This window comes from Chlorocebus sabaeus, chromosome 9, assembly GCF_047675955.1.
Source record: "Chlorocebus sabaeus isolate Y175 chromosome 9, mChlSab1.0.hap1, whole genome shotgun sequence".
In the NCBI taxonomy this organism is placed as follows: domain Eukaryota; kingdom Metazoa; phylum Chordata; class Mammalia; order Primates; family Cercopithecidae; genus Chlorocebus; species Chlorocebus sabaeus.
The window spans coordinates 63,180,291-63,205,461 of record NC_132912.1 but is presented as its reverse complement, the minus strand read 5'-3'; the positions used below and the strand labels follow the sequence as shown (position 1 = coordinate 63,205,461).

The following is a 25,171-nucleotide window of genomic DNA, read 5'->3' as shown; positions in this document are numbered from 1 at the left end:
AACAAAGACCATTAAATCCAAGTCCAGAGCTCACTTCATAAAACCCCAGCTGCCTCTGAGCAGCCTTGGCCCGCAGACAGACCAGCTTTGGAAGAAATAGGAGGAATTTCTCCCTGCTATGGAGATTGTTTTAAGATCATGAATTGTTAGTGGAACAAGTTGTCGTGGGAGCTTATGAAATCACCTTCTTCTGTGATTTTTATAAGTAAGAGGGATTAGAATAGACCCAGAGACAGAGGGATAGATGAAATGACCTAATAAAACGCTTTCCAACCCTGGAACACTCCAGCCCCACATGAACAAAATAGTCTATTTATTTTCAAAGCCCCATTTTAACTCCTGAAGGACACAGGAGACTCAAATATGTCTGAAGGCAAAGCAAGTTCCCTCTTTTTCTTCTTTTCCTACCACTCCAACTCTTCATTGCAGATTTTCTTCCTGCAGGTCTGACAAACACCATTTTCAGCCACAGCTGCTGTCAGTTCAAAAGTTTGGTTCTGGGGTCTGAAGACCAAAGTCTGTCCAAGGCTAATCATCTTCTGAGAAAGATTCTTAAATTCTGTTAAGAGTCTCCAGCAGAGGAGAAATTAGTTTTAAAAAGCAAGAAGAATCACCACAATGCATGCCCACTCCACATTACCAAGCCTGCGCAATTCATGTTAGGGGATGTCTGCTGCTCCTCCAGCTTTCTCCCCTGGCAAATACAGTGGTGGTCCCTAAGTCCCCATTAGGGCCCAACAGCAGGACCAGCAGCAGCCCCTGTCAGAGAAACCACAGCCAATGGGGGAGAGTGAACTCATACTATAGGCTGGTTTCCACAGCAACAGATGGTCCCTCCTCCCTGCTTCTCAGTTCCAGGGAAGGAGAAGGAAACCCACAAGAAGACAGTGGCAACTAGAGGGAGGAGGAATGGAAGCAGGCCCCCTTTCTTTGAAACTCGGGGAGCTGCTGCCCCACATGTTGATGGTTACAGATCTCAGTGATGTTGGACAAGTTATGCCCCAGCTCTGAATTTTGTTTTTATCATTTAAAAAATAAATTAAAAAGATTGAGAGAGAGAGAGAGAGAGCACTGGGCCAGAGATGATCCAGTGAAGTTATTTCAGCTCTGATGTCCCAGAATCCAGTGATTTGTCTAACCTGGCCAGTGACTGGGAATGGCTTCACCTCTTCTTGCAGCCCTCTGCAAGAGCATGACATTCTGCAAGGCTGGAGTGGATCTGCCTCTCAGGGACGCAAGCTTTATCCATTCCCCCAGTATTGCCGTCTCCTTCACAATGGTCTGCTCTCATTTCTCTGAGATCATCTCAGGAGATCTATCCTACACATTCCTGAGGGTGCATGGGTTTCCTGGTGCTCACACAAGCCATCCAACACGACAGGTAAGCCGGAATATCATGGCACCCCACCCAGCCACTTGCCTCCCACCTCACTGATGTTGCTGCATTCAATCTGCGATTCAGATGCACACAGCCCACTAGGTGCTAGCCTGCCATGACTGCACAAGTGAAGGAACTCCAGGGAGAACACCCAGAAAGGTCATTCTGTTTGGTATGAAGAGTGCTAGGGTGAGATGAGGGGAAGGGAGTGAGACGGAAGCTTCCCAGGAAAAGGGGAAACCATGTACAGCAGCCAGGAGCCATGGACTCCAATACTCCCCAGGGTTTGGAAAAGTACTTGTAATTTTGGCTGATTGACCAAAAGTGGAAAGAGGAGTGTAGCATGAGAGAAGGAAAGAGAGAAAGGACAGAAAAGTGGACAAAGAATTCCAGGAGGCAGCCGGCCACGGTGGCTCACACCTGTAATCCCAGCATTTTGGGAGGCCAAGGCAGGCGGATCACCTGAGGTCAGGAGTTTGAGACCAGCCTGGCCGACATTGTGAAACCCCATCTCTACTAAAGATACAAAAATTAACTGGACATGGTGATGCACATTTGTAATCCCAGCTACTTGGGAGGCTGAGAGAAGGGGACTGTTTGAACCTAGGAGGCGGAGATTGCAGTGAGCTGAGATCCTGCCACTGTACTCCAGCCTGGGCAACAGAGCGAGATTCTGTCTCAAAAAATAAAGAATGCCAGGAGGCATAAAAACATGGCAATGTTTCCAGGGCTGGATTTAGGGGAGAAAAGGGAGTACTCATTGTTGGAAGTATAAGCCACATGCCCACCAGCTTTTATGGGAGTAGCAGGGGACAGCTGAGGGCCAGGTTAGTCACTGAACCCTCCGCATGAGCCTGCTGGGGGTGTACTTGTTTCCATTGTATGCATGAAGCAGCAGCAACTCAGAACTACAGCATGATTTCACCTAGGAGGTCAGTTACCCCTTTCCTGGAGGACACAATCTTGCTGGGGGACAAAATAAACAATCACGGACAAATTACCACATGATTTAAAAATTGACACATGGCCACTCTCACAACCATCCTCAGAAATCCAGAAGTTCACAGAGGAGCAACATCAAATTGGACTTCTGAGGACTTCCTGTTGCCAGTGGACCTTAAGAAATGTCAGCCTCTCCAGTGCAATTCACCCCTAACCCATCAGACTCCTCGCTGGTCTGTGATGGCTCATCTGTGGTTGGGAAATGGTTAAACAGATCATTTCTGTGCTTGAGTCAGGAGCTTCCTTAAACCCTAGCATAAAGCTGGTCTACACATAAGAAATCTGATTAGCTCCCAGCATTGGGCAATCCCAGTTATTATGCCCTGCAAGTTGGTCTGCAGGATTAGTGGTCTGTGGAAGAAACAAATCAACATATAACAGTAATTAGGGCTCCTGATGCCGGTGAGAGGAGCACTTCTCTTCCCTTTAAGCCACTCGCAACAGGGTCCATGAGGGCACAGAGCCTTCATAGCACTAGCAGTCTCTGTTTTCTAGCATATGTTCATTTTGACTTTGGTTTTTATTTACTGAAGGATGTGAAATTCTCTGCTACTGGGCCAAGACTTTAGAGCTACATACGTCACCCAAGAACAGCAACGAGAACGTGTCATACATGGGGCCTTCCTTCCAAGAGAACTCAGGGAAAGCAGATGCTAGGATCTTGGCAGCCCCAGGAAACCTAATCAGTGTCTTTGTAACCAAGAGCTCTTTAAGAACAGGGACTATGTCTTATTTACTTTACATCAGTGTGGCCTAGCACAGTACCTGGCACATGGTAAGTAATGAATGGAATGGATGAGGAAGTGAATCAATGAGTAACTGAATTAATAACACATGGTTTTCAGTTCATCAAAAACTTTATCTGGGAGCCTGCTGTGCACAGAATTTTGTACCCTAATACTCTAGTAGCAATTTATATTGGACTCACAGGATTTGGGGGTTAAAGGGAATTTGAATATAACCCAATCTGGTATTTTTAAAATCACAGTTTGCAACCCATTAGTGGACCATGAGATCAGTTTCATGATTCCTGACCATCATTTTATAAATGAAATGGGAATGGAATGAAATGGAGTGGAGCGGGATGGAATGAGATGGAACTAGCAGGACAGAATAGAATATTCCAGAATAGAAACTATTAAAATGCATCCCATGTAGTAAAGGTGAGTACAGGAAAATAAGGCTTGTACTTGTAGGGCATGAGTGTGTGTCTATTGTGTGTACAGTGTCTTAAGGCCAAAAGCCACTGATGAATCTAACCATTCATCCAGTGATTTTCACTGCCCTCAGAGGCCACATCAGGGACAAGTAACTTTCCTTTTTGATCCCCTCTTGTTGCAGGAAATGAATTTCATCCAGAAGCAGTCCGTTTCACTTACAGACTGTCTGGCTGCAGGAATTAGGGCAAATCAGAGATGTTATACAAAGAAAAAGAAAATATTTCCTAGATCAAAACAAACATCTAAGTGCTGGGGCCATAGAGATGAGATCGATTCCATTTTCCACATGACAAACATTCAAAGATTTTAGAATGTCAATTGTGCCCCTGCTGAATGGCTTGGAGAAGAGCAGGAATAGTTCTAGTTCTCCCAACAATTGCTCCTAAGAGATTGCTTTGCAACTGCTCGTTATCCATCTTGGTTGTGTTTATGTAAGTTCCAGCCCATTGATGACCTCTGGCATGTGACATGAAGACTATCACATTCGCGTCTGGTCTGAAGCTTGTCTGGAGCGATGGCTGAAGTGATGGCTGTGGTGAACCCATGTTGGCTCCTGGTGCTCATCAACTCTCTTCCTAAAAGCTCTCACATCATCTGTTCAAAAGCTTGCGTCCACCCTGCAGGGTAATTTCCTCATTCCTGCCCTCTTGTCTGTGAATAAACAGCTTGAACTAAAAAGATTTTTCAACTGTTTTTGACCACAACCCTCAGGAAGGAATGTATTTTACAACATGGTTCAGAACACACCACCACACCCCCAACACACACACACAAATGAAGCAATGTTTACCTTTACTATATATAATGGGATGTACTATGATGTTTTATTCTATTCTGCTTCATTTCTTATGATGTTGGTGATGACCCATTAAATAGATTTCACAAGCTGCTGATGGACCATGACCCACAGTGACACTGAACTAGATAGTGCCTAATAATCTGAAAAGGCAGGGAAGGGCATCTAGGAAGAATTTCACACTGAGCCCATTTCTTTTCATTATGTTTATTGAGCTGTGTGCCTACGTTTGGTTGTGTGTAAAGGAAGATAATGGCTTCGTGAGCTGCAGCCAGGCTGTTTTGGGGACTCACAACGGAATGGTCACAGTTTCCTGCCTGTCTCTTATTGCCCCCCTAGGCAAGCTCATTGAGAAAAGACAGTGTGAGTCTTGTACAGAGCACGCTGATAGCTATTACAGATACATGATTATTCTCAGTTCTCTTGCTGATAACAACGTAGCTGCCATCTTGTGTTTGTTTCCTCTTAGGATTAGAAAGCAAAAGCCATTTGAAGATTAAAAGTCAGAAGCAAAGTTAGAACGGTGATTTTTTCCCCTAATCCAACTTGGAAGAATTTGTCTTTGGAGAACCAACCTAATCAAATAAAGTAGAATCAATTTACTGGAGACATAATCCAACTTGCATAATTGTCCTGGCTGGTTTACACCACAGCTGTTCATACGACATGGTTCATTAAATAATGAAGTCTTCATCAGGCTCTCCTGCACTGGGCTGCAATTGTTTTCCCCCACACCACCAAAGAAGTGCTGCCTTTATTAGAATGCAGTGCCACCCATTGGCAATGGGATAATCAGGGGATTTGTTTTTATGTGACATTCTATTAGCCAGACATCATAAACTGCAACAAGTAAAAGCCACTGCATTTTCCCCAGTGGAGGATCCCATCACCAGATAATCATTTTAGACTGTGGGTTCTCTGTGGGCAGGGACCACATCCCTTCATCTTTATATTCCCAGTGCTAAGCAAAGTACTCGGCATTTGGTGGGTGCAAGATAAATATCTGTTGAATTAAGAGGAAAATATCTCCAGTGTGTGATTCCTCATGGTTTCAGAAGAGCAATGCTTAGAAGTCTGGAGGCTCCCTGGTTGCAATGAGCATTTGGTGTCTTGAATACTGTGTCCCTTTCCTTTCTGGTTTGTTAATTTTCCACTTGACTGGACCAACTTTTCCAAGTCCACATGACAGCAGACAGTACTCTCAAAATCCCCTCTGGCCAACAGAACGTTCAACAACACCAGTTTTGCTGTCTTCAAGCTCAGGAGCCCCGCTGGGTGGCAGGGAACCTGTGCCAATCTCAGTCTTTCTAAATAATCCCACGGTTAAAACAGGCCACCAGAAAATGGGCTGCTGAAAAGTAACGATGACCTTGGAAATGTCCTCAGGTTTGGGAAGTCAGCAATTTGGTTTACAAAGCATGAAAAAGAAGACTCACTGAAAATATGGAAGATTTACCAGTTTAAGTAGTTTAGGCCAACTCAAACTTGAGCTTGAGCCTGCATGGGACTCTCCTGGAGGGCTTGTTCAAGCACAGAGGGTTGGCTTCACCCTCAGAGTTTCTGATTCAGGAATTTGCACCTCTAAGATCCAAGTAATGCTGTTCCTCCAGGCACCCCACTTTGAGAAGCATTGGTTTAGCCTGCTAATCATAAGGAATGCTCTAGAGCTGTCTATCTATGCTGGAACCCTGAATCCACCACCTCAGCCAATAATTTTAGGCAAGTCTTCCCATCTCCATGATGCAAGTGCCAAACCAAAGCACCAAGAGGATCTTTCTCATGAGATTGTTATGAAGGTCAAAGGAGGACATCCACTGCTTGGTGGAGAGAAAGCAGGTGCTTGGTAGGTAGAAAGAGCTTGAATAAAGTTAACCACATAAAGGAAGGCAGGGATATGGTCTGGGAGAAAGACTGCTGGTCAGAGAAGCCAGATATGCATTCTAGCTCTAGCCCTGCCACACTGACTTGCTGTGTGACCCTGGGCAAGTGACTTCTTTCTGGGTCATGCCCTCATTCGTAATATGGGAACACTGGACATTCTATAAGGGACTGAAGGTGCCTTGGAGCTAGAAGCTTCCAAAGCTCCTTGCTCCTGACCTATCACACAGCGTCATATATCAGTAAAGCCTTCCCAATCACCCCCTACCACTCAGACTGCCAACTGCCAGGCCCCAGCAGGGTAACTCAAGACTGCCTTGGAGACATTGTCTGGTTCCTTTGCCCTGAAGGGTCTCTCCACTTGGCCACAGGTGCCCACCTGACTCAGCAAATGTAGTCTAAGGAAACCACTTCCACCTGGGAAGCACAACCTGGGATCTTTCTTGCTGAAACCCTATTGCACTCCACCAAGATTTTGTCATGTTTCATTTGTAGCCAGCTCCACTCATGCCTCTCATTGATATTCTTTTGTGATTGCATTCTAGACTGGAAGATAAGTGGAATTCATTGAAGTGTTTAGAAGGGACAAGTGTGGTTTCATCGGGAGTGTTATGCTCAGATAAGTATTGGAGGATTCATTGGGGAGAGAATCCACACTCTCAGAGGGAGATGAGGTTCTGAAATTTATTATCATAGCCTGGTTGTGGGGAAGGGAGTCTCAAGAGAAGGGCTGGAAGCCCAAATTCCTAATTGAAGATGCGAAGCCCATTTTCATCTAATATTTTTATTAGCCCCATAGCAGCCCACTGCACTGGCTTTCTGCTAACAGCCAATGGCAGGGAGAGGACGCTTGTTGGCACAAGGCCGCTGTACATTTCATTTTTGTCAGATGCTGGCAAAATTTCCTCATCGGAGAAGATAAATTTGAGGTGATATTAATAAACCTCTGAATGCAGCAATCAGATCTGGCTGGCACTCTTAATGATCCCACCAGCGGTGAGCCATTTCCAGCCTGAGGAGCTTAGAAATTCAGTTTTATTTAAGGCATCCCAAAAACTAGAAATTATTTGCTTGACTCCTGGGTTGAGCCCACATCTCCAACCTGGATACTCCCAGGTGCCCCAGGTGAGACAGTAGTGATGGAAGAGAGGCATTTACAAAAGAAGTCTTGGGTAAATATTACTCGCTATTGTTCTGTACCCAGAAAGTGCTAAGTATCTCATACTATCTCACGTAATTACCATAGATTCAGTGACGGAGGTACTATTTTTAGGTGAGGACACTCCAACTTAGACAGGTTATCATTAATAATATTGGCATCATCATATTGCAATACTGACTGACACTAAGTGCTTTCTCTGTGACTGAGCTTAGGATTTTACCTGCATTTTCACTTTTCATTTGCACAACAAGCTATCAATTAAGCACTGTGATCGCCATTTTAAAGAGTTGAAAATAGAGGCTTAGAGAGGTTAAACGTGAGGCTCAAGATCAGATGCAAGATGCATAGCCAGTGCTGAAATCCATGTGTGTTGGATTCTGCAGCTCATGCTGCCATGGACTGTGCTTGTTACAGCTCACGCCACCATGGACTGTACTGTGGAGGCAAAACCAGAGGATCCCATGGCTCTCCACTTGTAGAAGGTGGCTCACCTATCATCCTATCTTCCAGAATGAAAGCAGCTTGCACTCATAGGCCACATCTTACAGAAGGGTGCAGCCCCAGCTCTTGACATAGAACCAGGCAGCTGGTAGGCACCCTTTCAATGTTTGATAAACAAATGAATTGATGGTCAGTCTGTACTCATGTCCTAGAAGATTTGTGAAAGTGTTTCTTTTCACCCTCCTTCAGAACAGTTGAAATTAGTCTCCTATGCTGCTGTCCAACTCTTGTAATCTTGGTGGACCTATTTACCAAGGGCCAAATGTCCCTAAGCACAGGTGAGAAAAGCTGAGGAAGGTTTTTGTATCCTACTCTGAAAGCAGTTGGAGACTTCGTTCCTTGGCTTAGAAGTCAAGATTGGATGCACAACTAGGCAAGTTGGTTTCTGAGCAAAGAGAGTGCTGGCCCACCCCACCTCCTCCCCTGGCTGCTGGCCCACTGCAAGCCTTGGCACACAAGAGAAAGAGGCAGAAGTGCATTTGCTCGTTTATTCATTCACCCACAAACATGCCTCAAGCAATTGAGCACCTACTGAGGCCAGAGTAGTTTTGGGCTCTGCGGAGAACATACATATAAATAAGAAACCATCCTTGACCTTGAGGAATTTATGAGCTGGGAGGAAAAATAACAGGTACATTAACTCAGGTGTCAGCTGTCTCTGGCTTCTCCAGTGCCTAGGCCCATGTATAGAGCCTCTTGTTTTGCCCTGAATAACTTGTATCCTGAAGGTTACACTTTTTTCAGCTTCTCCCTCTTGTCCCTTATCCCACCCCATCACCACCTCACCCCATTGCTCCAGATACAAGCAAAAAGGAACAACACAGACTGTTGAACATTTCACAGGTAAGGCAGAAAAGGAATTTAAATCACACATCTCATGGCAAATGGCTCCAACAGATTTTGAGTTTGCCTTAGTTCCTTCCAGGACAAAGCACAACCAAGGATTTCCTTCCCTGACCTCTCCCCACAGAGTTCCTTGAGGTAGAAAGGTGGCTCCAAGAAGCCCAAGTCCTTCACTTGCCCTCCAAAAGCCTCACCTTTTCACTAGAGCAGTCTTCACCCTCTGTAGACATCATTAAGGATATTCACAAATATTGCTATTACTTCCTCTTTCTGGGCAATTGTAGGATTGCACTTTCTAGTCTCCTGAAGTTAAGTGTGGCTGTGTGCTGAGTGGTTTGCTCTAGCCAATGTAATGTGAGCCACATGATGTGTGACACTTCTGGACGGAAGCTCTTAGCCAGAGCTGTTCACCACTGCCTCCTACCGGGATGGTGCTGGAAGCAAACACCAAGAGGAAGTTTCCATCAGTCTGGTCTGCTGAGTGACTCTGATGAAGAGCCTCCACCCTCCTACTGGCCCCCTACCTTCATGACTGATATATACTCTGTTGAGCAAAAAATAAACCTTTCTTGTTTTATGCCACTGTGGGGGTTGTCTGTTACTGCAGCAGAGCATGGCCTCACTTGACAAATATTGCCCTCTTCGATGCAGAACAATTCTGCTCTGCTCTGACCTACAGTCAGCACACTAAACCAAGGTGGGCATTCACCAAACAAGAGTCTCCAGGTAACACAATCTACACTCTGTGAATGGAAAGTTATGGCATCTTTTGATGGTGGAGCATTTTCCTTGAGGTCTTACCCCTTACGCCATGACACTCATCAACATATTTTTTCTAAACAAAATGGTAGAGACCCCAAGAAGAATTCTGGGGAAAGAGTGTCTGGCACAAATGAAATATGCTCTGGGAAGTGCATGAAAAATGTAAGTGTCAAAACAGTGGGGACACAGGAAACAGTAGGATTAATTTGGACATAAGATGCCTTCAAGAAGAAAGTGAAGTCCCCTAAACTTTCATGCAGGTTTCTCTGCAAGGAAAGACAGGGCTACTCTCCTAAGAACCTGATTGGAATGTGGCTCTGAGTGCCAAAGCTGAGGCTGAGACCCCAGGCACACTCGAAGAAGGAAGAGGGAGCTTCTGTGGCTCTCAGTGCTCTGCTTCTCTGGGTCAAACCCTTCTTGCCATACAGTAGTGGGAGCCTGAGCAGACCAGCCCACTCCTGCCCTCCTTTCAGCCCACTCCCTGGGCCAGGATGCACACAGGTATGTGTTCCCCTGCCTCACTTCTTCCTTCTTACCTGCCAGCACCACCACACTTGAGAACAGCAGACACATTGAACTACATATGATATGATGTAACTCTAGCCTAGGAGTTACAGAAAAAAAACCCAAGCACATTTCTAAAACATTCAAGAATCCTGTGTTGAATGTGAAATAAACCAACCACAAAGAATCTTTATAACACACCAAGGCAGGCACTCATGGCCTGTCCTGAACAAATCCAAATCTTTTATCCCTGGAACCCACATCATTGTCCGCCTCCAGGAATCTGTGCTGTTGAGCTGACAGTTCCTCCACTACAATGTTCTGCTCGTGCAAGACTCTGTCCTCAGTGGTTCATCTCCCTCATTCACGTCCCCCATCAAAATGTGTCTGACTTGTGTCCTATTCTTTCAGGGCCTTTCTAAGAAAATTCCAAATGCATGTCTCCAACAGCTTAATATTTTGCCTTCCATAGGCAAGATGTTTATATTTAATCTAACAACTTCTGAGAATGATATATGTTTAGTATAAAGCTATGCATTACTCAGAGTGGAAATTTTCAGTATGCAATAGATCATAATGGACAGAAGGCTCTTTGTGGAATCCCTGGCTTCACCCTACATGCCATTCTATAATATATACCACATGTGCCAAATAAATCTCCTAAACACAGCTCCAAAAATAACGCATCAGTATCCATTCTCAAGTAAGTGACTTCTGCCATACCCAGAGGAGAAAGCATCAGATTAGATAACTCTGCTTAGTGGTAACATTCTCTAAAGAGGAAAGCACTTTTCCCACTGACAGAAGCATGGCTCCAAGAAGCCCAAGTCCTGAGGATACTGTCAGTAAAACCACACACACAGGTCACAACTTGTTATTAATCAATTAATTCTCAGCTCTCTTTGTCCCAAGTCATCCAGCAGACAGAATAAGAAGAGATTTACAAGCTGTGTGCATTTAAATTAATATTTTTAAATGGCATGAATGTGCAATTAATACTTTTGAAGAACATGTCCACACCAGATCAGGCAGTGTTGTTGGTTTTCTTTCCCCTGTCCATATGAGTCTATTTTTAATTCCTTTCTTGGGGGAATACAACAGTCCTAAATTTGTTTTGTTTTGTGTTTTTCTTCTGATACTCAAAATAACCATGTTCTTTCTGCTTCAGTAAATCATTACTGTAACTTGAAAGGGTTCCTAGAAAGTTCTAGTTCCATTCAGTTTTTAGCAGGAAAAGCAACCTAAACATGCCAAGAACTAGAAGCTTCATCCACAAGGGAGTATGTTTCAGGATGATACCAACTGCATTAATCAGGATGGATAAGGTTATGCTGCAGTAACAACTAAAACCTAAAATTCCAAAGTCATAACACTTAAACACTTACTTCTCACTCAGGAAAAGTCACTTTGGGTCTGGTGACTCTCCAACACAGCTTCTTTTAAAGAGATGACTCAGGGATTCAAGCTGATTGTATCTTGTGGTCTACGATCTCAATGCATGGCCTCTGCAATTACCATGAAAGGCCAAAGGAGAGCATGGAGAAGCAGGCAGAAGTATTTTACTAACTTGGACTAGGAGGGACACATATTATTTCTGTGCACAGTCCACTCAACAACAAGGGGCCTTGGAAGCATGGGAGAGTCCACGAGTATCTGATGGTTATTAAATATCTCTTTACACTAGTTACCATATAGTGATTTTAAGAGACTTCATGATGTTGTTACTCCATTTAGAAACTCTTGGATTCCAGCCCTTGAAGACCATGCTCCAACTTCATCATCAAATCACCCGAAGAGACAAGAGGATACAGAACACTGAGCAGCTCACAAGGTGTGTGCTACAGATGTGTTTATCAGAACTCAAAAGTTCCCTCTCTTTTCTCTGTCCTATGACTATTCCAGGAGTGCCAGACAGAACTACTTCTTATGCTCTGCGAAGGAAAGAGTGGACCAGAGGTGGGTCACTCTGACCTTTTGGTAAGAGCCCTTCTCCTTAGGAACAGAATGAAAATTATCAATGAGGGGAAGGGAGTGAGGACTGGCCAAGAGTAGCCATGCTGGGAAGATTTCATGGCAATTTTTCCTCTACCTGTGAGCTGGCAGATAAACCAGCTAATTGTTCCCAAACACTGGAAGGAGGACCGACTGTTTTAAAAAAAATACCCATGCTAGAGCCTACATACTCTATGCTAGAGCCTGGGCATTAACATATTAGCAAGCATCCCCGGGCAATCCGAAGCACAGTCATATTTTGCAGTCGTTGCCCTAGAGGAATATCCAAGGTCCCCACCAACACTAGGATTTCACAATTTATGAACATTTTGAAAGAATTTACCCCTGAAGATTGACTTATTCAGCATTTAAATGAGAACTGAGACCATGTAATTGATTGGGACCAAACCAAGATCAGAATTCATAACCTCACAGCTATTCCTCATGTCGACTATTTCTATTTTAACACACTGCATCCTCTCTCTAAAAAAGGGGATGTGGCCTTGACATTCCCATAGATTGCTGGATGCATACTTCCTCATCACCTCCCAGTAGGGACATAGGCATTCTATTAACTTAGCAGAATACAGGGCTCGCATCCACATCTGATGGTAGGCAAAGGAGCTGAAACTGGTCTCCATGTTGAGGACAGACTGGTACATTAAAGAAGCAATAGGTCCCCTCATTTGGGCACCAAGACTCTCAGGTTTCCTTTAGTGACAAGTAGAACTCCATGGAAGAATATTTATAGGCATAGAAAAGTGAGTTTGAGGTGGGGGACAAATTCTAAAGAGCAAAGCCTTTGCCAGTCCTAAGCTGTGCCCTTCCTATCCACGCCAGCTTGGGAACCCAGTTGAGAGTCTAGAGGAGCAGGACTTAGCTTTGGATCTGTGAGATTTCCTCTGTCCCCATCCCAACTGTGCTCAGGTCCACCACTTTACAGGAGTATAATTTTATGGCAAGAGGTTCACCACACACCTATTGAGCTGCAAGAGGAGTGATATCAATGTGCATATAGGTAGGGAGAGCAAGGAGTGCTAATTTAGTAACTGAAGATAAGTTACACTGTATATGAGATGTATTTATATGTGTTTTCTACTTCTCTCTCCTGCCTCCTGTATCACTATAAACCTTAGCAGTCAAGTTCCATGTCAGGCTTGTTGGATCTTTCTCCTGCCATAGAGGGAGGGACCTGGGAGATGGGGAGGGGTTCAGGGATGGGAGTGTTCCAGAGTTTGAACTGGGTGTAAATATATAGAGCCATCCACTGGCCAAGACTGTCATAGGTAAATCCTGCCTGGAGGCAACTTCTAGAGAGAACATTCTGTGAGTTTCTAAATGATCCTGAGGTTGGTATTCAGATGTTGATTTACCAGATCCAATTTGGGAAAAAGAAGAGGGTAAGAAGTAATATCTTCCGTGGGGATTCTGGTGGTAGGGATGGGCACAGAAGCAAAAGAGTGTTTCCTCCTTCTCCAGAACATCTTGCTTCATCACAAGCCACTGCAGGCTACTGGAGTAGAGGGAGAGTAGAGAGCATGGCACCAACTGGACACTGTGCCCACTCTCCAGACCTGTCCATGCCACCCACAGTAGTGGAGTGGCCACTCCAGGGTCAGGTAGATATGGCTTCCTTCCCAGCTCTGCCAATTCCCAGCTGAAAACATTCTTAAACTTTTCCAGTGTCCTGTAAAATGGAAAAACCAGACCTGTTTCGTTGTATCCTAGTGAGTATTACATGATATCATGCCATTAAAGTACCCAGTACCAAGCCTGGCACATCATAAACATCCAAGAGCATAGGTCTTAGCTTTTTCTCCTAGCATGACACCTCTCCCACCAGCTCACTATACCACTGTGAGATGATAAAAGCGCACAAGCCCTGTCAATGCTAAAATACTTATGAAACTATCTAGATTTTTTAAATTTTCATCCTGAATGTCTACTTTTTGTTTCTTTTGTATAGAAACAGGGTCTCACTATGCTGCCCAGACTGTACTCAAACTCCCGTGATCCTCCTACCTTAGCCTCCAGAGTAGCTCGGTGCTACTATGACCAGCTTGGGTAAGAGCTTTTGTGTCACATTCTCAGCATTCCTAGATGTATGCATCAGGAGTTCAATTCATGCTTCTTCCTGCCTACAAGTGGGTTTTTTTGGTAGCTGGAAAGCCAGGCTATGGTGGAGGCAACAGAAGGAATACAGGAGGCCCCATTCCAGACCTCCAAGTTATCTGGGTTGCGATACTACAATTTTAAGAGTATCAAGGAAGGAGCTGGAGAGAGGAACTTCTGAACACTCAGTATAGCTCTAGAGACTCTGTGTGTGTGTGTGTGTATGTGTGTGTGTATGTGTGTGCGTGCGCGCGCGTGCGTGTGCGTGTGTGTGTGTGTCAGAGAGAGAGAGAGAGAGAGAGATTGATTTCTTACTTCGAACTGACTAGGTGCCACCCTTTCATTACCATGCTGATTTAAACTGTCAAGACTGCAGCCTGGCCTGACCACTGAGGAGCAAAGACAATAGGGAAACAGAAGTTGACTCAGGATGCAAATGCCTCATTGTTACATCACAATAAACGGATTCACCCTTTTGCTAAATGTCAAGTTAATATTCTCTTGGCACTAGCTGTGCCTCTCCCCTCCTTCCCTGCTACAGTGAGTTCAGGCTCCCAGAAGAATGCCCTTCACCAGCTACCCAGGCTCAGCACTGGGAGTTGAGGAGAGCAGGTGTGACTGGCACAGTAAATGCAAACACAACCAGTCCAACCACAGACGGGAATCAGCCTTTGCATGTAGTGATATCCCGGGACAACCTCAAGCTCTGACTTTGGGGAGCTCTGGGCTTTGGGCTACAGCTTGGGCAGCTGATTAAGCCAGGGGATGGCACTAACAGATGTTCTCCGTGTACTTACTCACAAGCCAAGAACAGGTAGGCAAAGAGGGAGGACGACCTTCAAGGCCAGTTACCAACAGAACACGCTCCAAATGCATTTCCCATGGATGCCCACTGGCCCATCCCCACTCCTTCCTCCACCAAGTCCCTATCCATATTAACTTCTCATGATCGCTCCTTTCTGCCTTATCTCTGCATTGACACTGATGCTGTTGTTGCTGGGGGGCTTTGCTGTGCTTGCCTCTGCTGCCCCAACAGGTCTCCTTGTCTCCACACCATTCTCCATAGTATCTGCAGAGTCTCCCCAGTTAGATGATCTAGCCAGGTCACTCCTTAACTTAGAAACCTTCTGTAGCTCCCTCTGGCTTTTAATGTAAAGCCAAACCCTTAGCAAGCCACCGAGGAATGAGTTTGACCGCATTCCTCTGAACTCACATGGTCCTTTGAGTTTACCCTTTGCCCAACCCTTATTATCCAGGATGGGGGTTGACTGCTTTAGTGTCTTCTCCCCCATTCCTAAGAACAGGAACTATGCCTCTTACCTCTGCACGCCCAGTGCCTTACATGGGGTCTGGAACAGGAAATGTGCTCAGTAGTGATTGGAAGCCATTCATTCCTTACTCAGACCTCTCTACAAATTGTCCTTGAGTCTAACCCACAACCTCCCTCACTGCAAAAATCCTTCAGTTTGCTCCTGACAGGACTGTCTTCCTCATCTCATCTGTTTTCTCTGTCCTAATCACTCTTTGGAGCTTAGCTCAGGTTCCCCCACAAGTCTCACCACCATGAGGCCTCTACACTGTTCTGTCTTCTCTAACTGCATCCCCCACGTGGAAATTCATAACGGAAGGCTTTGTAATAGTTATACCTCTGGACCTCATCTGCAAGGATGGTTCATAACAGATTTGTCATAAATTTTAAAATATGATGCAATATAAATAAAGCTCATAACACAGAGCCTGGCACACAGTAGGTGCTGAAAATAGATTTGTCTGATGATGAGGACGAGGGTGGTGGTGGTGGTGGTGACAGTGATGATGATGGTGATATCCCTCTGTTTTATATTGCAAGACCCAGAATGTCAATTCCCTCTTTGAGGGAAAGGGCCACTGCTTACAGTGGTCTTGACAAACTTTAAAACGTATGGCCCAATGCTGTACTTCTGGTGGAAGCTTTACTGATCATATTAATGCTATTGATAATATTTTCATGTTATTGGTATTAATCATGTTACCAGGGAAAGAGCATTGGATTCAAAGTCAAATGCAGACTTTCATTCCTGTTTTTCCAGTCTGGGCCTCAGTTTCCTTAGCTATAAATAAGTGAGTTTTCCAGAATGATCTGTAGTCCTTTCTAGCAATGACAATTGTGTGGTTATCAGTGAGACTAGTCCACACCAAAGTGAGCCTACATTCCATCCATATGGGTCATCCCTTCCCAGCATACCTGGGTCCCAAAATGCAAGCACACCAATGGGGAAATGGCAGAAATTGGGACTTATGTCATCCAAACAACAGAATGCCAGTCCTCACTTCAACACATAAATGTTTTGTTTTAAAGTCTACTCCAGCAGCACTACAATTGACATTCCGTCTCCCAGCAGTGGGTTAGCAGCAGATGTTGCAGCAAAATGATCCAGACTGGAGATGCTTATTAACCCTTCCGCATGGCATACCCATTTTTGCTTCTGGGCCCACACTTTCACACATAAGACAAGTTCACCCGCCATCCCTGTCGTCGAGAGCATCACCACCTTCTTGTCTAGACAAGGTTGAATCCCAAGCAGAAGAAGAGACTGAGCATCATATCTTTGTTGTTGTTGTTTGAGATGGAGTCTTGCTCTGTCACATCCAGGCTGGAATGCTGTGGTGCGATCTTAGCTCACTGCAACCTCTGCCTTCTGGGTTCAAGCAATTCTCCTACCTCAGCCTCCTGCATAGCTGGGATTACAGGTGCCCACCATCATGTCCTGCTAATGTTTTATATTTTTAGTAGAGACGGGGTTTCACCATATTAGCCAGGCTGGTCTCAAACTCCCGACCTCAGGTGATCTGCCCGCCTCAGCCTCCCAAAGTGCTAGGATTACAGGCGTGAGCCACCGTGCCTGGCCAGCATCAAATCTTGTCAAGTATCAACCACATCCTCCTATAAGGTGAGAAACCAGACCCCACTGTAAGGTAGGACTGTCCACAATGGTGTAAAGAGCCATCTGGGAAATAAATAATAAATAGCCCACTGCAAAAAAAAAAAGTTTCAAGACAGACAAACCTGGCTTCTCTATATATAGTGTGTGCCATCTTAGGTAAGCCACTTAAATGCTCTCTCAGTTTCTTCTACTATAAAGTGGGGATTCTCGTCTCAATACAACCCCAGGAAATAGGCATTGAGTATATTGACATTCATGAAGCACACAAATAGGAACTCTGAAGAGGTCAGCGCCTCCCTTTCCAGCCTGAGGACCTTGTGGGAGTGCACACAGCATGACCTCAAGGTAAAATGGGACTCTACTCCACTGTTTATGACATAACTGGGTTATCTTGCACATTTTTAAATATCTCTCTGTGTCTCATTTTCTTCATCTAAAACTATTCATATCCCCAAGGATTGTTGTGAGAATTAAACAAAACAGTGCATGCAAAACAGTACTTGGCACACAGTAAGCACTCAGTAGATATGTAATTGCCATCACCCATGTTATCATCATCATTTAATGATGCTGAAGAACAAGTAAGTGCTTATCACTTCCTTTAAATCTTGGCACCAACCACACTAAATCTCAGGCAATCAGGTCATACTGCAAGGCAGAGGGCCAGTACTGTTAAGTCCCAACAAGGCCACAGGACCAGTTATCCATCCGCAGATCATCCTTGGAAAATGTTTGAAACGTCATCCACTCTGATGTCAGCAGGTGTATGCTCAGGCAATGCTAGTGTGACATCCTATAAAAGTCAGAAAAAAAATGCCTCAAAGAAGATAAACTGAGCCAAGAACACAGGCGTAGCTTAACTAAAATGTTTGTCTACTCAGACACCGTAGCCCCTGTCCATGGTCCTGAAAGAGACAAGTGGACATAGACTGACAGTGGCCATGACTTTTCTTTTTCCCTTTTGCAAATAGTTGAAGACCTTTTCTGATGCAAATGGTATCAACAAAAGATAACAGAAGAAAACACATATGGGAGGTCATGACTTCTGAGACATTTCCAAGGAGAAAACAGAAAGACTCTTTGGCATCAAGTTCAAATAAATCAAATTATTGAGAATAAATACATATCCATATTTTTTGTTTTTGTTTTTGATTTTTAAGATGGAGTCTTGCACCATCGCCCAGGCTGAAGTGCAGTGGCAGGATCTTGGCTCATCGCAAGCTCCACCTCCCAGGTTCATGCCACTCTCCTGCCTCAGCCTCCAGAGTAGCTGGGACTACAGGTGCCCATCACCACGCCTGACTAATTTTTTATATTTTTAGTTGAGACGGGGTTTCACCACGTTATCCAGAATGGTCTCGATCTCTAGACCTCATGATCCCCCCACCTCGGCCTCCCAAAGTGCCGGGATTACAGGCGTGAGCCACCACGCCCGGCCAATATATATCTATATTTTTTAGTAATTGGGCTTCTCCACCTCTTATGCCCCTGACTCTAAAATCATCAAAAAACCCTTCATGATGCATACCAGAAATAACACAAATCACTTGTGTGATCTTTGGCTACTGCTATGGTCTGGATGTTTTGTCCTCTCAAAATTCATATGTTGAAATCCTGTCATCCAATGTGATATTAGGAGGCAAACCCTTTGGAAGGTAACTAGGTCATGAGAAGGATCTCTCATGAATGAGACCAGTGTCTTTAAAAAAGAGACTTCAGAGGGCCCTCTTGCTTCTTCTGCCATGTGAGGACACAGCCAGAGGACTGCTATCTATGAACCAGAAAGTAGGCCATCACCAGGCATGGCATCAGTTAGCACCTTGATCTTGGACTGCCCAATTTTCAGAACTGTAAAAAATGTTTTTGTTTCAACCACACAGTCTAGGTATTTTCGTTATAGCAGCTCAAATGAACTAAAATACCTCCCCTCTGTCGGTCTGGATAATAAGAAATTGAACATGAGTCTCCTATCCTGAAATGAATTTAATTCTTCTATTCTCTCATTTATTGTGAAGATTTGGCAGAAAATATTTAGTAGGAGCAAGGCTCTGAGATTTCAATCCTAACCTCTGATTCCAATCCTAAATCCGTCACTAATCAGGATAAGACCTTGGGCAAATTGCTTCACCTCTTTGTCCCTCAGTTTATTCATCTATAAAAATGATAATAAAAATAATACTTAGTTCATAAAGTTATTATAAAAATTAAATAGGATAATGCACCTGAATAGTTTAGAAAGTGCTTGCCACATTGTACAACCCCAGTAAGGATAAATGTTATTATTAATATTATGATTAGTTTTGTTATTATTACTGTTGTTCTGAATTAGACATAACCACATATTGGTTTGCACAGGTGCCCTTTCTTTGTACTGTTTCTAATATGTAACCCCTTCTGTCCTCTGCCTGAGAAAACTGGACATATCACGTAAGAGCTGAGGAAAGTTTGTTCACTCACCCACCCACCCACTGAGTTCACCACAAAAAGAATTCAGAAATTTCTTAAAATGGGAGACAGTAAAAACATAATGGCCACAATTCCCACAAAAGCTGCAGAGAGCTTACATACCCCCAGTCCACATCACAACAGAGCCACTCTCCACTCCCTTACCCAGCCATGCTTGGGGCCACCCCTACTCACTTCCTCATCATTCTGTCAGCTTTTAGAGGAGCCCACGGGGCTCACACAAGCTGTGCAGGTCACCAAGGTCACTATCTCCATTGCCTTGCTCCTTGAAAGAATGTTCAATATTAGCTCAGTGTTTCCAGCCCATAGCCTAAAGCCTCCAGGAGTCAGGATGAAATACAAACAATGGCAATGACCCCTCCTTATCTGGAACTCACAATAGTTTCATAAATACTGCTATGCACCTTGGTTCCTTCAATCTTCTTAACATCCCTCCAAAGCAGGCAGTTAGTGACCTCCCCATTATACAGAAAGGTAGCTGAGGCCCAGAGATTGACATGACTTGCTAAAAGTCACACAGCTATCAGTGAATGGCAAAATCAGAACAGCCCAGGTTGGCTCTCCAGGCAGCAAGCTTTAGTGGGAAAAGCAGCCAGGGAGAACTCTACTTGACTCTTACCACTTACTACCTATATGACCTCGGTAAAGTCACTTAACCTATGAGGACTCAGTTTCCTCACATGTAAAATGAAAATACTATTTTCCATTCAGGATGCTGGGGCGTGCAATAATGTGAGAGAGCACTGAACCAAGTGTTTGGCACAGAGATGGGATTAAACAGGAGGGTGCTATTGTTATTATTACTATTGTTAGGGGAGCCCCATTCCCTCTCCAATGTACAGAGCCACATGGAATCTAAACTAAGGAGGCCGTAAAACACATGGAGTTTGGCTCCAACCAAACTCCAGTGCCTTTCTCCCCACCCCCCATTTACCTGCCAATCACATGCCTGAACAGCAGAGAGCTCAATCATCACATGTGGCTTATCTAGAGAACTTTTAAATCCCACACTGGCCTGGCTCACCCCAGCTGGCATACTCTCAGGCCTCTGACACTGGCAGCAGGTCTGAGCATGAGGAATACAATATCTAATCTGAGCAATAACTTTCTTATCCTTATATTTAATTTATACAAAAGTGCTTTATGATATATGGCATCACGGCAACAGTGGGTCAGTGAAACATACAAATTTCCATTAAACATAGCCATTTCCATAAAGAACCATTCCTGTCTTGACTAGGTAGAGCCAGTATGGATGAAATGATGCTGAAGAGGAAGGCAGTGAAGGGTATTTTATAAATATCAATATTCAAATACCACTTAAGTCTTCATATTTACTTAATAAATATGACAATGGGCCAGGCACAGTGGCTCACACCTGTAATCCCAGAACTTTGGAAGGCCAAGGCAGGAAGATTACTTGAGCCCAGGAGTTCAAGACAACCATGGGCCTATCTCTATAAAATCTTAAAAAAAAAAAAAAAAATCAGCTGGGTGTGGTGGTGCATGCTTGTGGTCCCAGCTACTTGGGAGGCTGAGGTGCGAAGATCCCTTGAGTCCAGAAGGTTGAGGCTGCAGGGAGCTATGATTGCACCTCTATACTCCAGCCTGGGCAACACAGCCAGAATTCATCTCTAATATACATATATATACAAAATAGGTAACCTGTCCCGTGTCCCAAATTGCCCTGGGGAGCACTACAAAGCCTTAAAGAAATAAATTGGGGATTATCTGCTTGTTTGATTACCCAAGCTGCTACTTCCTTTTTGTCTATAATTAAGACCATGCAATTAAGATCCCACATAGATGGGATCCACTCAAGTCTACAAATATTGACAGCACTAGATACACATTTTGAGGTCCTGAAAATGCAATGAGGAACAAATTACAGTCCCTGTTGTTAGGAGGGCACAGCCCATTGTGAGAGACAGATTACAGAGCATTTACAGTACGACGGGCTGAGTACTCAGGGGTAAGGAAACATAGAGGAGGAACACGTTTCCTGACTTTGGGGCCCAAAGCTGAGACCTAAACGGTGCACAGGAGTTGGCTGGGGGATAAGAGGAAAAAAAGAAGAGAGATTTGCTCTGAGTTAAGGAAACACTTGAGCAAAAACCCATTTGTAAACAGAGCTTGGGGACCTCAGTGCTGCCACTGAGTGACAATTCATAAATGCAGCAACTCTCAGCCACACACCCAACATTATTCTGTGCTTGATCAAGAGCTGAAGCAGCCTCCAGCTGCTGCCACCTTCTGCCAGCAGTGTTAGTTCCAGGAGGGCTGTTCTGCCCAGGGATCATTGATGATCCATTGTCCCCTGCACGCACAGCCCAGAAACCCCACCTCCCCACCTGCTGCTGTTACCCTAGTTGACCTCCTGCCTCCCTGGGTGGCAGAATGGACAGCCCTGCCATCTGCTTCCCTCCCCAGAGCACCAGGCACGGAACACTGGGGATTTATGGGGTCACCAGGCAGAGCTAGGAGAGTTTTCCAGTGGCGGGAACTAGCAGTACACTTGAACACATCCATGGGATCACAGCAAGGAGGCCAGAGGAGATAGGATAGGGATTCAAAGGAGAAAAACAAAACCACAGAAGTACACAGGTCTCAGATGAAAGCCACTTAATCAGCCTCATCTCATTTTCCAAAATTCAGACTAATACAGAGAAATACTGGATTTCTCTAGCAGTATCTATACTATAACACACATACTCACGCACCTGTGTGTTAATCTAGTTAGACAACTTTTCGTGTTCTAAAGGTGAAATGCATGAAGAGCAAGTTCTTAGGTTCTTTTCTCTTTAAGCAAGGGGGACCCTTACATCCAACACATGCAACAGCTACTTAGTAAAATGGACACATGTTTTCATTCTGCTTCCTGCCTGGAGCTCCAGAATGGCCTCATCTGGTCAGGGAAGGTCTGGTTCTGCCAGTCCATTCCAGAAGGCAAATAGCAATGGTATAGATGGCACAGAGTAGGATGTGAGTCCTATACCTTGGATTGCCATGGACAGAGGGCCTGTCGTCGTCTCTCTTTATGGACCAAATGCGTGAGAAACAGCTTGTATCAAGAATGGTCTTGCACATGCCTGTAAGTCCAGCACTTTGGGAGGCTTGAACCCAGGAGTTTGAGATCAGCCTGCGCAACATAGAGAGACCCATGTCTACCGAAAAAAAAAAAAGAAAGAAAGAAAAGAAAAAAGAATGGCCTGGCAAATAACCCACAGTCCTCTCAAAGCTACATCAGTATAAACGAGTCACACACTTATAATTCAAAAATAACTTTGGTGCCTAAATTCAAACTAACACATTTTAATGGAATGGCAACATTTTTAGGCCTCAACTCATTCTGGGCTCAAAATAATAACTAGAACTTCATAGCATTTGCTCGTGGAACCCATATTCCTTGAGTGGTATCTCCCTAGGCAACAGCTCCAGTATATCCTGCATTAGAGGATATTTCAGATGAGATGCACTTGTGTTGCCTCAGACTACTACGGAGAGACTCCGCAGCTACTGAAGTGTTGCCTAATTGAGGATCTACTTTAGAGAGGATGTGAGTGTGATGGGTAATTGGCACGTTTTCCTGCTTCTGAGAGTAAGCTGTGCGCTCCTTGGGAGGTGAAACCCACTTCCTTGTCTCACTATGGCTTGAAGCACATAATAGGATTTCAGTAGATACATTTGCTGAGTGAATAAATGAATAAAAAAACATATGAGGTGAATTACTGAAATAATAAGATCAAGCAAACCCACATAGATTTGTTCACCTTCTTCACATGCCCCCTGCCTGCCCCAACCACACCTCCTCTCCTTTGCCTTGTTTGATTTTCCACCAGGCTGCTTATTATACTATCGGACATGTAAGCACTTTACTTGGAAATGTGTTTATTTTCACACGCTGTGTAAGGTCCAAAGGGCATGGATTTTTATCTCATTCGCTTACCACTCTACTCCCACCACCTAGAACTGGTCCCTAGCAGGAGTTCACTGAGCATTTTGTGGGGGAGTTCGCTGTAAGACTCTTTAAGAATCACCCTGTCTCTAAATATAAATGATGGAAGATGGTTTTGTTCTGTGTATCAAGGGTCTTTATATATGTAAATTAATCAAAAATTAAGGTGTATTTGAAGACTTTTTTCTTTAAAAATGTAACCATTCCATCTTGCATTGTTTTCTTACAAAAATCTTTGTAATTTGGCCCCAATATACCATTTGAGCTTTATTACATCATCATCTTCTTCATTACCACAGTCATCACTACCATCACCGTTATCATCCACAATTACAGAAAACATTTACCAACTGCCTGCTAAGTACAAGGCATTTGAAAATAGGTGTTTGGGGGACAGAAAATGAATGGGATGCTGAGGTCTCTGTTCTCAAACTGCCCATCTAATGCAAGCATTGAGACATATTTACACATGAAACATACACTCAGTGTCAAACAACAGGCTGAACCAGTGCTGTCCGACAGAAATACAATAATGAGAGCTATGTAGCTAATTTAAATTTGTCTATTACTCATATTAAGAAATGAAAAATAAATAAGTAGAGGTAATTTTGATACTATTTTGTATAACCCAATATATCTAATATAATTTCAACATGTATCCAATATTTTAAAAGTTTTGTTAATGAGATATTATTTTTCTTAGTTTTGGAATGTGTATGACACGGCACATCTCAATTCAGGCTAGCCATATTCAAGTGTCTAACAGCCATATGTGGCTACTGGTCACACATTGGACCCTCAGGGTTAGACTAAAGGATTTTCAGAGTACTGGGGAGGAGAATATCTCAGCGGCCAGAGGAATGTGGAGAAGGTCCCATGAGAGAAGCCTCTCCCCTTCCCTGCTTTTCCTCCTCTTTCCTTCCCCATCTTCCTCCTCCTCCCGTCTTCACCCTCATGGAAGCACAAGTGGTATAGTTGCAGGGATACATAGGTGTCCCAAGAAAACCCTGGGCTTACCCACTGAGAGTCCCTGTTCCCCACAGCCTCTTCTCTTTCTCCTAGGCACAGCCAGGGAAGGTTAAATCCCATTCCATCGCTAATGAGAGATCTGGGTCTTTGCCCACAAGCACTAAAATAAGATTCCTCTGATCTTAAAAGAAAAGTGTATTTGGGCTTCAGGCAACCCTGGGGACTTGAAGTTGTTCTCAACCCTTGCATGCATCAGACTCACCTAGAGAAAATTTAAAAAGTAAAGATGCCACAAGCATACACTCCCAGATTCTGATTTAATTGGTCTAGAGTGAGGCCTAGGGACGTTTGCACCTTTTTTAAAGGCTCCTAGGTGCTTCTAATGTGTATCCAGGCCTGAGAACTGCTGGGGTGCAGAAATTGCAGGGTGGAGGAGAGGAAAGAGTGGCCAGTTGGCTATGATGCCATTAACCACAGCACTCAGCATCACACTTTATATACCCTTTCTCATTGGATCCATACAATAACCCTGTGTGACAGGTACCACTAACCTCATTTTACAGGTGAGAAAACCAAGGCTCTAAGAGGTTAAGTAACTTTTCCAGGGTCACACAGTTAGCAATTGGCAAAGCAAGAAATTCAAGCCTGGTCAGGTCTGACTCCAAGACCCATGCTCCTCGCTTCGTATCACACCTCGACCCTCCACT

The 25,171-nt window shown here is 44.2% G+C and overlaps 1 protein-coding gene across 10 annotated transcripts in view; it reads right to left on the bottom strand.

The window, feature by feature from the left end:
- The window catches only part of KCNMA1 (potassium calcium-activated channel subfamily M alpha 1), a 762,160-nt gene that overhangs the window by 439,551 nt on the left and 297,438 nt on the right, over nucleotides 1-25,171 (bottom strand). The gene's annotated exons all lie outside the window — the stretch shown is intronic.